The 16,643-nt window shown below is 36.9% G+C and overlaps 1 protein-coding gene, 1 long non-coding RNA gene and 2 other non-coding genes across 8 annotated transcripts in view; all 4 read right to left on the bottom strand.

Moving 5' to 3' along the window:
- Positions 1-16,643, bottom strand: part of LOC120344644 (FGFR1 oncogene partner 2 homolog) — a 254,399-nt gene that overhangs the window by 8,929 nt on the left and 228,827 nt on the right. The window contains exon 1 of one of the 5 annotated variants that reach the window (XM_078112954.1): positions 4,159-5,035. The exons of the other annotated variants lie outside the window; for them this stretch is intronic. The gene's annotated coding sequence lies outside the window, so the exon portion shown is untranslated. Of the gene's footprint in view, positions 1-4,158; positions 5,036-16,643 lie in introns of those variants that run through there. 5 annotated transcript variants of the gene reach the window in all.
- LOC120344646 (uncharacterized) lies at positions 9,133-12,353 on the bottom strand. Its single transcript, XR_013475481.1, has 3 exons — positions 11,191-12,353; positions 10,371-10,591; positions 9,133-9,863 (listed from the first exon to the last, which is right to left on the bottom strand). It is a non-coding gene; the product is annotated as an uncharacterized LOC120344646 (long non-coding RNA).
- Positions 15,530-15,692, bottom strand: LOC144423171 (U1 spliceosomal RNA). Its single transcript, XR_013475665.1, has one exon. It is a non-coding gene; the product is annotated as a U1 spliceosomal RNA (small nuclear RNA).
- LOC144423199 (U1 spliceosomal RNA) lies at positions 16,293-16,455 on the bottom strand. Its single transcript, XR_013475693.1, has one exon. It is a non-coding gene; the product is annotated as a U1 spliceosomal RNA (small nuclear RNA).

Below are 16,643 nucleotides of genomic sequence, written 5' to 3'. Positions count from 1 at the left end.
ATTGCGTGCGCGAAGACAAAACACGCTTTACGTCGTTGCGAAAATGCCAGATGTTCAATCCACGTCGCGAGTGGCGGTGATAATGATGATTGTAGGATTTCTGGTGCGGCACTTTCAAGTTGTTTTTATACTGAAATGTCTCGTTTTATTTTCTCTTATCCTAACTTTAGATCCGAATATTCACCGATCATAGCCGATAATGTTTGGATAGCGTTTGTATATTCCACATCGTATATAGTCGCACGATAAATATTATTGAGCATGCATATGACTGGATTCTTTACTAAATTGACCTATTAAAATGTCCGCCGTGCATAAATCACGACAAAACACAGATTTGGCAAAAATTACTTTAGTTTAATTCATTAAACGGAACTCACTTGCAAGTTTTGCAACAATGATTCTTGTTATTTATCGCTGATTATATATTTTTATATTTACGCAACAACTCGAGCGAAAATTGCGTGCGCGAAGACAAAACACGCTTTACGTCGTTGCGAAAATGCCAGATGTTCAATCCACGTCGCGAGTGGCGGTGATAATGATGATCGTAGGATTTCTGGTGCGGCACTTTCAAGTTGTTTTTATACTGAAATGTCTCGTTTTATTTTCTCTTATCCTAACTTTAGATCCGAATATTCACCGATCATAGCCGATAATGTTTGGATAGCGTTTGTATATTCCACATCGTATATAGTCGCACGATAAATATTATTGAGCATGCATATGACTGGATTCTTTACTAAATTGACCTATTAAAATGTCCGCCGTGCATAAATCACGACAAAACAACGATTTGGCAAAAATTACTTTAGGTAAATTTATTAAACGGAACTCACTTGCAAGTTTTGCAACAATCAGGGATGGCCATTTCCGAATACTAAACTATTCCGAATACATTCTAAAATAATGTTTTCGAATCTGGAATTCCGAATACATTCTAAAATCGAAAATAACACATTTTTGTTTTAGTTGATCAAAACCCAGTAAATTAGGAAATAAGCATCAATAGAAATATCAGATCGAAGCCACAGACCAACAGTATATGTACACATTACACAAAGTAATTGATAGGTCATAGCTATTAATAAAAAATAATAGCAACTTGTGACACAGTCAGTTTATTAAAATTATTCACTTTGTACAAATGACCATATGAAAAGATAGCCAAGGAGTTGTCTGACGCTTTCTATCATTAGTATCATGATATTACGATAATAGTCGAGTCTATTGACAAAAATACTACTTGTATTCAGATAATTGTGTATATTTTCTGAGAGTAATTAAATTTATTGGCAATACAGGCAACAACAATCGAAAATCCATCATGCCTTTAAAAATTCTAATATTTAAGCCTTGAGTATTCTACTACCTACCAGTATATTTGTATATAAATTTATGTGAACCATATTGTTATTATGTGTAACATATTGTTGTGTTTGGAGTTAGAAATAAATTAGTAGAGAATAGATGACCACCACTGCCAGCGCGCAGCCAGGATTTTCGAAATCGGAAATTCCCATTGCCGCCTGTAACACCCACCGCGATTCCGCACTCGTTAAAAGAGCCGTCTTGTCAGCGTATAATGATCATTCTGTTACGTAAAATATTCAATCCATGACAACTACGAGATTCTAAAATATCTTTATATATTAATTTAATGTGTCCAACATAACTCGCGGTTGCTTCTTCTTACGTCAAAAAAAAACATTACTATTCGGTCCACGGCAATCTGCGACCGAAAAGTACGAGATAAACTGCCTGATGTATTTAATTTTAATATGTATTTTTGCAATCTTGCCAACTCGTTATCGCCGTTAGAAAAATCTCAAATATTTATATAAAATCATGTTAAGTGTAGAGAATAATTCATTTCATACAATGAATATACATATAAAGTTTAGCAGTAAATTAGAAATACATATTCATCGCCGCGATTATGCCACCTGTTGAAAGAGTCGACTTTTACAACAAATAATATAACAACGAATATATATTTTTCTATTGTGCAAAGTGATGAATTCGTGACCGACACGGGCATATTTAAAATGTCTTGCTCTTATTAATTTAATTGTCTTCAATTTATCCTGCGGTTGCGTCGACAAAATAAAATCCTCACCACTCTTATATACCGTTGCAAACCACGGCCATAAAAATAAAAATGTGAGGTAAACTGTCCGATTAATTAAGTATTGTTTTTATCCGTATTTTGCGAATTCGGCAAATATTCAGATCTACTTGTTAACAGTGACTCCGCTCGATCGAAATGCTCAGAGTAAAATATCTCAGAGTAAAATTTATTTCATCACAATAAAATCGATTGAATATACTTTAGATTAATTATATTATATACATCCTCACAACCAGGGAAAAAGTCGCGTTTCATTCAAACCTTGTATCGTGTTAACACGAAAATATTCGACAGCAATTTAAATGGATAATCAGGCAAATCCCGCCCTCAATTAGTGACGATATGTTTCTAAACGCCGACCAAACATAATGTGTGCCAGAGGCACACGAAATTTTGCGATTTTCACTGCCTAGAAAAGCGTTTTTAAAATTTTCGCGGGCCTCAGTAAAACTTATGTTGTTTACGGTTTTATTTTCAGTATTTTAAATTGCCGCTTTTCAATCAAAAAGTTGCGTTGTCTTTAGAAACTCGCCGCCGATGAACGTATTTACCAGATTCACAATTCCGTGCGCATACAAAAATAAAATAAATGTTATCGTTATCGTGGAACAAATTTGTGGAAAATTTTCGTTTTAGAGAAAATAACACAATCGTAAAGGCCTTTACGGGCCTAAATAACACGTTACGCTGATGAGTGATGAAAACAATCACGCGCAAGTTTTCTATCGAGAATGTTTTCATTCAACGGAAACATCTTGAAAGCGGCGTCGAAAATGTGTGACGTCACACAAATATCCGATATTCTTATGAACGTGAATTCCGATATTCGAATGACGAGATATTCGAATACATTCGAATACTTTATTCGAATTGGCCATCCCTGGCAACAATGATTCTTGTTATTTATCGCTGATTATATATTTTTATATTTACGCAACATTTCTTGACTGCTTACAATTTTTCTGTTTTAAACCATGCTGCCGTTCCAAATGGTGGAATTTGAATCGACAAATCGAACGAAAATATTTTTCGTTAATTGCAATTTTAATAAATTAAATTACATTTCCAACATTCGACGGCATGAATTTAAGATCCACAAGAAACTGTTGATGTGTATATTTTAGCCGATATTGATCCAACCGAACAAAATATCGCTGTTATTTTCAAATATACGCCAACTCGTCGGCACCCGAATGTCTGACGTCAAATCTGTAACGGCGACGCAACATGACGTCGTCTTCGAAGCGAGCGACGTCAGGGTGACGTTGGTTCAATGTGTGCGTCAGATGCTATTATTTTGATGTAAAAAGACAATTTGAATTTTAATTGTTTTTCGAGTCTCCTGCGACATCTCGCGACCAGTCTAATTTCGTATATACATTGGTAACGCCCTCTATCGAATGACGGTATTTTGACGAAGTTAGCGCAGTTAGAAGTCATGATTCTAGCCGCTCGATAACGGAGTGTCAATTTTTTGCTAAAACGTGATTTTTCAATCAAATAATAAATAAAACTGCGCGATTGATCATGATAACAGATTCAGATATATAAGGACTCTCTATAGAAACTGCCAGAAGCACAATATGACGCAATTTAGTCGAGATTTAAACAATTGAAAATTTCATCCGAAGTTACAAGGCATCCGAAGTTAGCCGGTTTTACGGTACCGGTATACACACAGAAAACAAATCAAAAATATGCTATCAAATGAATGTTTAAAAATGTTGCGCATTGATATGATCATAAGTTGCACTACAAACGTTACACATGTATAGTTGAATACTCAGTTAGTATTCAAGCGGAATTTCTAGAAATAGCAGTATTTGCTGACAGTCCGAATTCAGTATCATACTCTTTGTCACAAAATAAAATATCTGAATCAATCCCTGATGTATTCATCTTTCGATTCTGTTATGATGTCCGTATTTCCATAATATTCTGTACCACAACCTGACAACCTATGTCTGCAAGTTGTAAACCTTCTTGCAGCGACAAATATTTTATCTAGAACTGTTAAAATATTATACCTGCAATCTTGTGACCAAATATCAAGCGTCAGCAGGGATCTCATTACCGTACCGGTACCGGTACTTGATAATTTTTCTTCTCCTGGTACCGGTAGCCATACTAACAAGGAAGATGACAGCCTTCTGTATGTGTGTTATTTTCGTATTTCCCTGCTTTGTCAGATATAAAATATTTTTCTAACAAATTCGCTTGCCAAGTTGATAATTTGGACAGTACCGGTACCTACCGGTATTCTAACAGATATCGGAAATATTTCACTGAAGCTAAATCGGCGAACTCGTTCAAAAACATCTCTAGGTATCTCTATCGCCCCTGATGGGGATACCGTCGCCATAAGAATCGTCAGTGATCGCCTGAGTTCTGAATACGGTTAAATGGTTTGTAGTGGATTCTATTTTCTACTTTTATTCCTTATCAGCTTAAAAGGCGACGAAAGTATTTAAAACCATGCCCGAACGCACAGGGTTACCAAGTCGTGGGGTAGTAGTCCGGCGGTTTTCTACTCCTATACCTCACGTCAGGTGTCTCCAACTCAAAACATGTCGCGGGCCACTTTTTGAAAATTATTGACCACGCGGGCCGTAAAGCAAGAAATTAGGTACAGGAATGGGTATCTGAATGTATTGTGTTGAAATTACACTTGAATCTTACAGCAAACAAGACATAAAACATATATATATATTCATTCACTTGTGCTGGTTATTTGGTCTCGATGTTTGGCCTTATTTTTCGTTGGTTTGCTAGTCTCAAGAAAACATGCAAATGCTCGTCCATTGGTCGTGTGCGGAGGGCTGACTTGCTAACTTTCATAGTCTAAAAAAACTGCTCGCAAATATAAGAACTGCCAAAAATCGCAGGTATGCAAAGTGAATGTGCAATTAGCTTAGCAAACCTTTCTTTCATTATTCGCTGTATAATTAAGATCTACAGGTATAAACCTTAAAATAGTCTAACTTAATTATCATCGCTGCCAATTGAACATCATATCAGCAATATGTCGAACACCAACACTGACAAGGCTACTCTCCTCAACACCCAAAAGCCGAAGCTCAAACCACGTCTCAGCAGAAGTCTACCAGATCCTGGCCTCTCTCCAATAGGCCCTTCTATACATCACCACGAGACACTCACAAACCTAAATTTAAATCTACAAGAAGCAATCCAGAGGAATATAGAGATCCAACTTCCCGCTCTCATTGCCAAATGCATCACAGATAATTTCAATGTCGGCAACATCTCTTCGGAATACCTACCTATGAGCCCTGGGCTCAAAGAGTGCTTAGAAGAACAAACGCACTCATTGAAGGAAATCAAACAAGACATCGCCCTAATCAAGGAGTCTCAAAAATTTCAATCAGAAACATATGACGAGATAACTGCTAAACAGAAGACAACCTCAAAAAGTGTTGTAAAAGAATCCGGGAACTTGAAGACCTAGTTTATGACCTTGAGGATGAACTGTTCTATACTACCGAAAAAGTAGAAGAACAAGAAAGGCGCTCAAGATTGGATAACTTGGAGTTCCATGGCATTGCCCCTGCACTAAATGAGGACACTGACAAACTGGTGATGGAGATGGGGAAAATGATTAAGGTTGACATCAAACCCTGCGATATCTCGATTACCCACCGTTCCCCCACACATAACTCCAAAATCCACCAACCCGTAATTGCTAAATTTACAAACAGAAAGATCCGAAATAAAATTATAAAGAATCGCCACCTGATCAAATCTGCTTCAAATTCAACTTGTATCCCAAATTCATCGAAAACCTTCATTGTCGAGAATCTAACAGACAGAAATAAAAATCTATTCTATCAAGCGAAAGTCCTGAAAAAACGTTGCGGATACGCTTTTCTGTGGACATCCAATGGAAAGGTTCTTGTGAAAAAAATAAAGATACTAACACTTTATCAGTAAATAGTGAAGAAGATTTGGAGAAGATCAGATAAGTGCAAACATTTTAAACAAATAATACTCTATTACAATGTATTTCTGTCCTACTTTGTCAAATTTGAGTTACTGTCCACTTTTTTCAACTGCCCCTTCCCACTTATTCGATAACGTAATGCATGTAGACTCTTGTATATTCATACATTTTATATTTAATGTCATTTCCCTTTCTTATTTCATTCACACATAGTCATAACCAATGCTCCCTATGAATGATTTAGCCACCTATCCCTCCAACTGGGAATCAGCTAGTATTATTCCTTTTGATGATTCAAAACCCAGTCGATACCTTGAAATAACTGATGCCAATGAGGTTTCCTCCAGGTTTTCACCATCAGACCTTATTCTAATACATTATAACATCAGATCGCTAGCAAAATATGTTGACAATCTAATTGAACTGACTTTGAATTTTCATTTCCTTCCTCATGTGATTGCTTTAAGTGAGACACGGATCAATAATAGGACCACATTTCTTAATGTAGACATCCCAGGGTACACTTTTTTCCATGTCCCCTCCCCAACTCAGGCGGGTGGTGTGGGTGTCTACATCAAAAATCATTTAGATTTCCAAATAGTTCGTGATCTTGACTTAGCGTTCCCTAACTGTGAGATTTTATAGACTTGCACGTAATTTACAGATTTACGGAATTACGGAATTATTTCGAGTTACGGAAGGGAAGTTACGAATTACGTAAAGTCGTAATTATTGGTCGAGCGCTTTCGCGATTGAAACGAGCTCTCTTCAAAGCAGTCAATTCCGTCGATTGTGAAAAGTGAAAGTTTAAAAAGAAGTTAAAGCTTCGGTATTTGCAGCCGTTTTTCTCACTTTTCTCTCTCTTGCCAATACGTCACCGTGATAATTAATGTCGCGCTTATCAAACAGCAATATGACGACGGAAGAGAAATTGCGTAATGAACCAACGCAACTTCGTCTTTTCGGCATCGGTAAAGCGATTGAGACGGCAGAGAAACAACAATATGACGGGATTTCCCGCGATCCGGTAAAAATCCTTTGCGGACCGTTGACGGTCCGCGGACCGGCGGTTGGGAAGCACTGTTTTAGAATACTTAAATCAAATCCAGAATCCTATTCTATTTTTATAGTTACCGTATTTAAATAGTGGGATTTCTCCACCACATGGATTGAAATTAAAAAAAAAAAAGCTAAATTGTAGCCTAAATGTTTAATGTATAACTATCTTTATGCAGTATTTAATTGAAAATGTCCTGATCATTGGATTATATTTAACCAAGGCAACGAGATTTAAGAATTTCGACGATCGTTTTTTTTTGTTTGTAACAGTTCAATATTCTCAATTTAACTACTATCAAATATGAGCCAGTGTGTTTATTCTGTGCGAGAACCATTTTCAATTACAAAATCTTGATGTTCTGTTACCGGTTTTATCGTTTTATATCAGTCCGGACTTGTCCTTGCTCAATATATTTTCCACAATGCCTCGCAATATTTCGGCCAAATATGATTAACTGTCTTTACCAAATGCGGCAACTTATTTTGATTCTTGAAAACCACCGACACTCGACCAAATTTGTGTCAATCTTGGCCGATAGGATCGTCGACTTGAGTTAGAAAAATAAGTTAATTTTTTCGTGCGTGCAAAATAAATGTCACAAAATGCATTTTTTTGCGATATAACTTTGTATTTTCGGAAAAGCCATATCATATAAGTACGATATTTAAATTATGCGCAAATAATTAATATTTGATCTAAATTTGTTGCAAATAATGTTACAACATTTAGGCCGCGACAGGATTTAATGTAAAATGAAGCATGGTAATCGGAATAACGTCAATAAGTCGGCATCAATAATTATTATAAAATGCTGACTAGGTAGTAAAGTCGAATAATGTTAAAAACGGTGCAATAACAAGTCTTCGTCGCGAGGCAGGAGCAAGTATAATCAAACGAGAGAATACGCTCGTCATGGCATTGATAAATTGGAAACCCGACATTTTTTTGAATACGATTTTAAAAAAGTCAACTATCGTTTCATAAATATCCGTATACCAGTGTCGGTAATGATAAAATTGATCGCATAAAATTGGGACGGTTAATTTGCGAATGTGATAAAGGAAATCAAAGCTAGCACAAAAGATAACAATCAGAATAAAATTAATTTGAATTCACTCTTGTCTTAACATCTGTCACCGGCGTGTAGTACTGCCAGGAATATGAAAACCCAAACTCGATGTCCCAATCGGAAATGAAGTGGATTCAATTGGTTGTTATGATAGGTTTAAATGTGTGAAAAAATATCGCAATTACGGGGTCATTACGTAATCGATTTGGCCGTAATTACGGAATCGATTTTTGTCAATTACGTGCAAGCCTATGTGAGAATATGTGGATCGAGCTTAAATTTTCACAACCCAACTCAAAACTACAGAGTCTCGCTATTGGAATTATTTACAACCATCCGAGAAGTAATATTCCATCGTTTACCCTAGCAATGGCTCGCCTTTTCGAAAAATTTGCAATGACCAAAAAATAATTTGTCATACTGGGTGATTTTAACATTTACCTACTCGACACCAATAGTAATTCCACTGCTGTGTATTTCGATATGCTCATGTCATACTATGTTCTTCCTGTGATTACTAAACCTACTAGGGTCACTTCTACCTCCCACACCCTCATAGATCACATTTATACAAACGCCAGATTCAGATTCAGATATTTATTTCCGTCATGCAAGAAATATTGTACAAATAAACAGTAAAAATAAATCGAGACAAGAAATAACAGACGTACAATAATTCGACTGCAATAGACGAGGAGTCGCGAATAAACTATAAAGTTAACGTGTCAGCGACACCTAAATAGCTGTAAACAGCAGCAGATGAAGTCAAATAAACAGGATTTAAACATATATATTTTTTGAATGAACACAATTTGGAAAATGTAAGTCGAATTGAGGAAGTCAGTTAGGAGAAAATAGTTAAATCGAAGATAATCATGAGAAATCATCATTTATTTTAATAAGCGACTTGACCGACCATTTTCCTGTAATGTGCACAATATCAGGTGTAGATATAAGCATCAAGACCAATACTCGCATGAAGCGCGATATGTCTAAATTTTGTAACAATTCTTTTAGATCCGATGTTGAGTCAATGTGTAGCAAATATGTGGGTGTTACCTTTTGTAGAGAAAATTTCAATTACTCTTTTGATACATTCCTTGGTCGCCTAAAATGGTTAATTAACAAACATGCGCCTTTACGACCCCTTTCACGCAGAGAAAACAAACTTTACTCCAAACCCTGGATCACTAGGGGAATTAGGAAGTCCATCAAACACAAAAATAATATGTTCAAAAATAAATTTTTAATGGCCAATACATCCCAGCGTGTCTACTTCAAAAAGTATAGAAATATGTTAGTACATTTGCAAAGGAAATCTAAAGAACTGTTTTATCGCACTGTCCTTGAGACCAACCGAGGTGATGCTAAACGCACGTGGAAAACGATCAATGACATCATTAAGATACAATCCAAAAATTCCATCTCCATCTCAGAATTGAAGCTCAAAAATCGAACCACTGTGACTGACCCAGTCCTGATTGCTAGTGAATTCAATAAATTCTTTTCAACGGTAGGGAAGAAACTTGCCGATGATCTCCCGCAAAGCTCAGTCTCATTTACCGACTTCTTGGGTACTCCCCTGCAAAATTCATTTTTTCTTGAACCTACGTCACGTTCAGAGGTCTTCCAAATTATAGCGAACCTGAAAAAGGGAAAAGCTGTTGGTCATGATGGTATTTCATCCCACATTCTTAAATCTGTCGCTGATATCATCTCACCAGCACTAAGTCACTTTTTCAACGCGTCATTTAGATTAGGTACCTTCCCTTCTTCACTTAAGATTGCAAGAGTGGTACCTATATTTAAGAATGGTAGTAATAATGATCCTCCAAATTATAGACCAATTTCAATACTACCCCTAATTGGCATAATCTTAGAAAAACTATTGCACAGCAGAATGCTCAATTTTTGTACCAAATTCAACCTAATCAACAAATGTCAATTCGGATTTCAAACCAATCACTCGACCAACCACGCTATTCTCGACCTAATTTCTTATATTTACGATAAACTGGATAAAGGAGAATTTGTTTGTTGTATTTTCCTCGATCTTAAAAAAGCTTTCGACACCGTCAATCACTCTATTCTCTCACACAAACTGAGACATTATGGTTTTCGAGGTGCTACAGGCAACTTATTCTGCGATTACCTGTTCGGTCGACAACAATTTGTCGAAGTGGATTCCAATAGGTCCGCGATGCTCCCCATCCACTGTGGAATTCCTCAAGGTTCTGTATTGGGACCGCTTGCTTTCCTCGTCGCAATAAATGATCTGTCGTCCTCCTCCAACTTCTTGACCAAACTTTTCGCTGACGACGCCTGTTTGCTTGACAGTTCAAGATTTGAATACGCTCCAAGACAAAGTAAACTCTGAAATTAAAAAAATATATGACTGGATGGTTTGTAACAAATTTACAGTGAATGTGGATAAATCTAAAGTGATGTTGTTCACCCCCAAAACTCGTACTAGACATGCAAACATCTCGATTAAAATAAATGGTATCACTCTCGAAGTTGTCCACTCATACAAATATCTGGGCCTTCATATCGACAGCCAGTTAAAATGGAACACCCACACTGCTGAACTACACAGAAAACTTTCAAGATCGGTAGGGATTCTGAGAAAGCTCAGGCACTATGTACAAGACGCAACTTTGCGAACTGTATATTTTGCCCTTTTCCAATCCCATTTACAATATGCTATAGCTGCTTGGGGAGCTGCCTCCCAATCAAACTTGCAGAAATTACCTGCAGCTTTTGACAATCATTTTGTTCAACTTAGTTCCATGCATGAGCATAACACCCGCTCCTCGTCAAGATCTAATTTATTTGTACCCCGCTATTCCCTAAGCAAAACCCAAAATTCCTTAAAATATAAAGGCGTTTTAATTTGGAATAGTATCCCCCAATGTTTACGCGACTCCACATACTCTACCTTTAAATTTAAATAACTCATGCTCTCTTCTTACCTGTCTCCTGCCAGGACCTTGAGTTGATAGGTTGTCAGCATTCAGTCTTGATATTGCCATGAATCCTCGATCTGATCCACAGATCCTAACAGTTGTAGTTGGCTTTTTGAATCTGTTATTTAATGTTTTCGTATCAAATGTTGATATGCTATTTTCTCAATTGTTGTTATTTTATATATTGATATAACCGTATAACTCGCCTTACACATTTTCGAACCATGTACCAATTGCTTTTATAGATAATATATTTCGTAAGACTAAGAGTCTTCATAAGAACATATAGATGGAGCTATAAACTCAAAATCCATTTATTGCTGCTGTTGATTAATATTTAAATCATCTTCTATTTGATTGATCAAATATTATTTTTTAAAACCGGTATGGCTATGTATTGCATACGCTAGGTAGGTGAGCTATCTTAATAATAACTCTTATCCTGCCGGAAGAATTTTTGTGTGTTTTTTTCTTTTAAGTATTTTCTTACCTGTTATTCATGTTATCTTGCTTTTTAACTTATTGGATTGCTTTTGCATTTAATTCTCAATTCTTCTTGGACTTTGTAATGACTCCAGCACCACCTCTTACTCACCTCAGCTCTACCTCATTCTCTATTTGAAGGTGAACTTAACAAAGTCCATGGTTACCGGCACCGTACTCTGTGTGGCCATATCTTTGAAATGTCGTTTCCATGGTTACATTACTGACGGTGCTCGGAGTCTAGTGTTGTACGTATTTGGTTGAATTTTGCTGTCTTTTTTTTTCTCATGATATAATGTTTGACTTCTTTCTCTCTCCTGTTTATATTTCTGTTAGATTAATTCACGGGTGTCGCTGCTCGTTAACCAGTTTTGGTTTTTCGCGATTCCTTTCGCCCTGAAATGCCGTATTTAAATTCCTTTTTTATATTTATTTGCATGAAGTGTTTTTTTTCTGTTTGGTGAAAAAATAAATTACTGATTACTGATCACAACGAATAGGAAGTTACGTACCATGTTGTGGCAAATACGGACAGCCAACAGAATAAACAAACCCAAAGGCAACTAGACCTCTTAGTTACAATTTTTGAAAAACTAATTTTTGTCTTATCTCAGGAAATAGCGAGAATGAACGCCATGTCGAAATTAGCAATTTTTATTAAGATGATAACTTGACGAGTTCAAATAAATGAACGAGGCATTTTAAACACAACACAACATACGTCGTCTTCATCCATCCATTCTTTAAAGTGCTGATGGATAATCACTCCCCATGGAAATTTATGCTTTGGGGATGTTTTGAGTTGAGAATCACAAATCACTACTGTCAAATGTTTTTTTCATGACCTGTTGGACTTTTTAATCACTTTTTGGATGTGATGTTTAATTGCTTGACATGTCAACGCATTGGAGTCTCATCCATATCGCATAATCTACTGAGAAAAAAATCATTAGTCTTTCGATTAATTATCACATAACGCTGAAAGTAAACACACAAGCGATCACGTGTATGACAACCAATCACAGATTGTTATTGATATCATAGTAGTGGTTCCATTACATTTGAACCCACGTACATTTGAACCCATGACAATTGCACCTATGGAATTTTTTTTTTGTTTCACGGATAGTTAAACCAATACTAACCCTAACTCATGGGTTTTAGCACCCGCATATAGATTGAACCCGTGGATATACGCATGGGTTCAAATGTACGGTCACCCATAGTAGTGTACCAAGCGCTGGTTCGAGTTGTAGCTGTTGGAATTTTAGTTAGCCGACCTCTCAGTTTGGCAACCCTTTTTCCGAGTTCATATCTCAGCTTATTTGCGAAAATATACAGTATGATTGATGGGTATCAATTTAAATTGGAATGGTAAATTTAAACAAAATGCAAACATAACATCACGAAGTAATACACCTCAATTCGGGATTGTCTCAAACATATAAGACAAATCAATATTCGACATTATAAATGTTTCAACCTTTCCAGAAAACGAATGGGTTAAAGAAACATGTTATTTATAATTATGAAACCATTTCCAACCAACAGAATAAACAAACATGCATTCTTCACTCAAGACACAACTGTAGGCAAAGAAGGTCGTTTGAAGTTACCTTTGGCTGTTCGTTCAGCCATGCCATACACTGGTTTCGCACGTTTGCTTTGAAGAGTCGGTTCAGGCTGACATCTAAGGGTTGTAGTATACCAGCCCTGACCATCATGATATGAATGCGGAGACATTAGGTCTGATTACATGTCCATCAAAACCAGTCCAGCGAACCGGTTCGATTCGGAAAAGTCAAAGTGGTCTCGATTACATGCCCAAACTAACCAGATAAGAACAGTGTTAGAGCTTTCGGACTACAGCAAATAAGTCATGATTTGCGAACACTGCATATATTTTTTTTCCAATAAAACCATAAATTCAATAAAAATGTTAATTAAATTATTGAAATTATATGCACGTTCTTGATCGAAGTTCTGTGAAGTTATTTGCAGAATATGATGAGGAGTTGCTTTCCCGTTGAAATTTGCCCAAAATCTAAGAACAAAACGTAAAATTAATTAAAGGCTTAAAAGGTAGACGTGTAAGATCATTTTGGCCGACCATTCAGCGTTCAACGTTGCAGAATACCAGCATTTTATGTCATACGATACATTCAAAAAATTACGGTAGGCCTGCAGTTACCGTACTAGTTAGTCCACTGGCAACCAAATTTTAATAATTACAATTTATCAACCGAACATTGTATGCTCATCATATGTAAATAAAAACAATTTCATTATTTAATATTGCCCTACTCCTCCGATGTTAGCGACACTGAAGCATCGAATTTTCACCTGTATGTACAGTTAGGGTACCGGTACCAGCTAGGTTGGGGTATGATGAAATTTCAAAAAAATTCCCAATGCAAACTGAAGATTATTAACAGAAGTCGTACTGTGCTCAGTTCATACCAATAAATCTTCGTGTGGTAACCTAAGTTTTGTTTATTACTTCACAAACTAATCCATCCACAAATACTAGGCTTTAATTAACTTAAACGTTAGCAGGACCTTAAAGCAGTTCACAATGAAATGATAAAGCACCAACAAAACATGACTCAGATAAAAGCTAGTCGAGTATGACTCGGCAGACAAATTACTGTTGCCAGTAAACAGGTAAGTTGAGAATACCAAAATATGCAATAATACAATATAAATTACCACACTCTACCCCCTTCAAAATTTAACAATTATATTCTCAATCGCCATATTTTTCAGGAGGCTTTCTCATTCTTGTCGGTCTTCCAACGCTGCCTGGAACAGGTACCTGGGTCATTTCCGCTTCAAATGTTGAAGGTTGGTTTTTGATCTGTGTTCTGAACTTCTTCAGATTCAATATTTTGTTCAATAGGAATTACCACCCCTTTTGACTTATTACTCTCATCATAAAGTGATACCCAATCAGTGCATCCGAGAGGGGCTAGATCTTGCGTTGATACTGTAGACTCTCGTCCATCTTTATATTTTATTGAAGCAAAGTTTGGATGAGCATCTAGTAAATCGACTTCTTCACATAAAGGATCATCTTTATTTCTAACAAATTTTCGAACCAAGACGGGCATTGATTTTATGGGAAACTTGAGAAACAATTCATGAGGAGTGGCATTAACAGAAGTGCACAAAAGAGAGCCACAGCATGAAGGGCTTCAGGTAACACACATTCCCACTGAGGATCCTTGAGTTCTTTATCTTTGAGTATCAATTTTACGGTTCGCCACAGTGTCTGGTTCATTCTCTCACATTGTGCATTTCCAGTAGGATGATATGGAGTTGTTCGGCTTGCACTAACTCCACGAAAATGCAAAAAGGACTTGAATTCATGAGATGAGAAAGATCCTCCTCTGTCACAATGCACAAAACTTGGAAAACCAAACAAGCAGAACAATCGAGATAAACACTCTAAAACCGTAGTGCTTTTCATGTCAGCACAGGGAAATGCAAATGGAAACCGACTCATTTCATCTATGATAACCAATAAATAAGGTCTGGGACCCTCCAATGGCCCTTTGAAGTCAACACTCAGTCGCTCCCACGGCTGCATTGCCTTAATAAGAGGTTTCTCTTCAGGCTTGAAAAAGCAGGGCTTTATCTCAGAACAAATTCGACACGTAGAGACGATTGGATAAAGGGATAACTTGGATAATGGCAAGGCATGTCATGGAATATTATCAATAAATGAATTGTAAGAGTGGTCATGAGAAATATAAAACACCCAAACGAGGATCAATACGGCCACAACTAATGAAAGCAACGTGGCCGCTCATTGACCTAACTCGAAAGCCAACAGGATTATTGGTAGTGGGCAAATATATAAAAGGGATAGCGCGAACGCAGTCCCCACTAGCAGAAATTACACGACCGAGTTATCCACATTTGGGATAATCGCTAGGGTCAATTTAGTCTGGGTGCAATGACTAAACCTCGCCTAGGCAGAACCGCCTTCGTGATCGCGGTTGACGGCCTCGTCAGGTAAGTAGGATTTGTGACGATTGGTTACGCATCATGAATGAATGTTCTATGCTAAGTGTTGAGAAGAACTTCTCAACATTAAAAACGATATGTGCAAAAGTTGCGATTTTAATTGATTCGTCTGTGGGTAACGTGGAATACGATTCATTGCGTTCACTCTTTTATGTGATACATCGCGAGTTGTTTGCCATCCGATGACAGAGTGAAGTTGAACAACTTTACAAAAAATAGCAAGGACCAGGGGATGGAATATTAAACTATAAACAAAGAGCCGCAGCTACGATACGTACCTTAAACAGGGAATAATGATATTTCCGAATCTTGGCGCTCATTCTATTGCTCAATCAATGGCAACACAATCTGAATGTGAAACTGCAAACAAGGAATCAATCTAGAGACGGTTGGATTAAGGGCTAACTTGAATAATGGCAAGGCATGTCATGGACTAATATCAATAAATAAATTAATAAATGGATTGTAAGATTGGTCATGAGAAATTTAACACACCCAAACGAGGATCAATACGGCCACAACTAATGAAAGCATCGTGGCCGCTCATTGACTTAACTCGTAAGCCAACAGGATATTGGTAGTGAGCAAATATATAAAAGGGATACCGCGAACGCAGTCCCCACAAGCAGAAATTACACGACCGAGTTATCCACATTTGGGATAATCGCTAGGGTCAGTTTAGTCTGGGTGCAATGACTAAACCTCGCCTAGGCAGAACCGCCTTTGTGATCGCGGTTGACTGCCTCGTCAGGTAAGTATGATTTGTGACGATTGGTTACGCATCATGAATGAATGTTCTATGCTAAGTGTTGAGAAGAAGTTCTCAACAATAAAAACGATATGTGCTAAAGTTGCAATTTTAATAGATTCGTCTGTCAGTAACGTAGAATACGATTCATTGCGTTCAAATTTTTATGTGACACATTGCGAGTTCTTTGCCATCCGAT

The sequence above is a fragment of the Styela clava genome, chromosome 5, assembly GCF_964204865.1.
Source record: "Styela clava chromosome 5, kaStyClav1.hap1.2, whole genome shotgun sequence".
Classification (NCBI taxonomy): Eukaryota; Metazoa; Chordata; class Ascidiacea; order Stolidobranchia; family Styelidae; genus Styela; species Styela clava.
The sequence above is the reverse complement of the archived record's forward strand: the minus strand, read 5'-3'. Positions and strand labels throughout refer to the sequence as shown.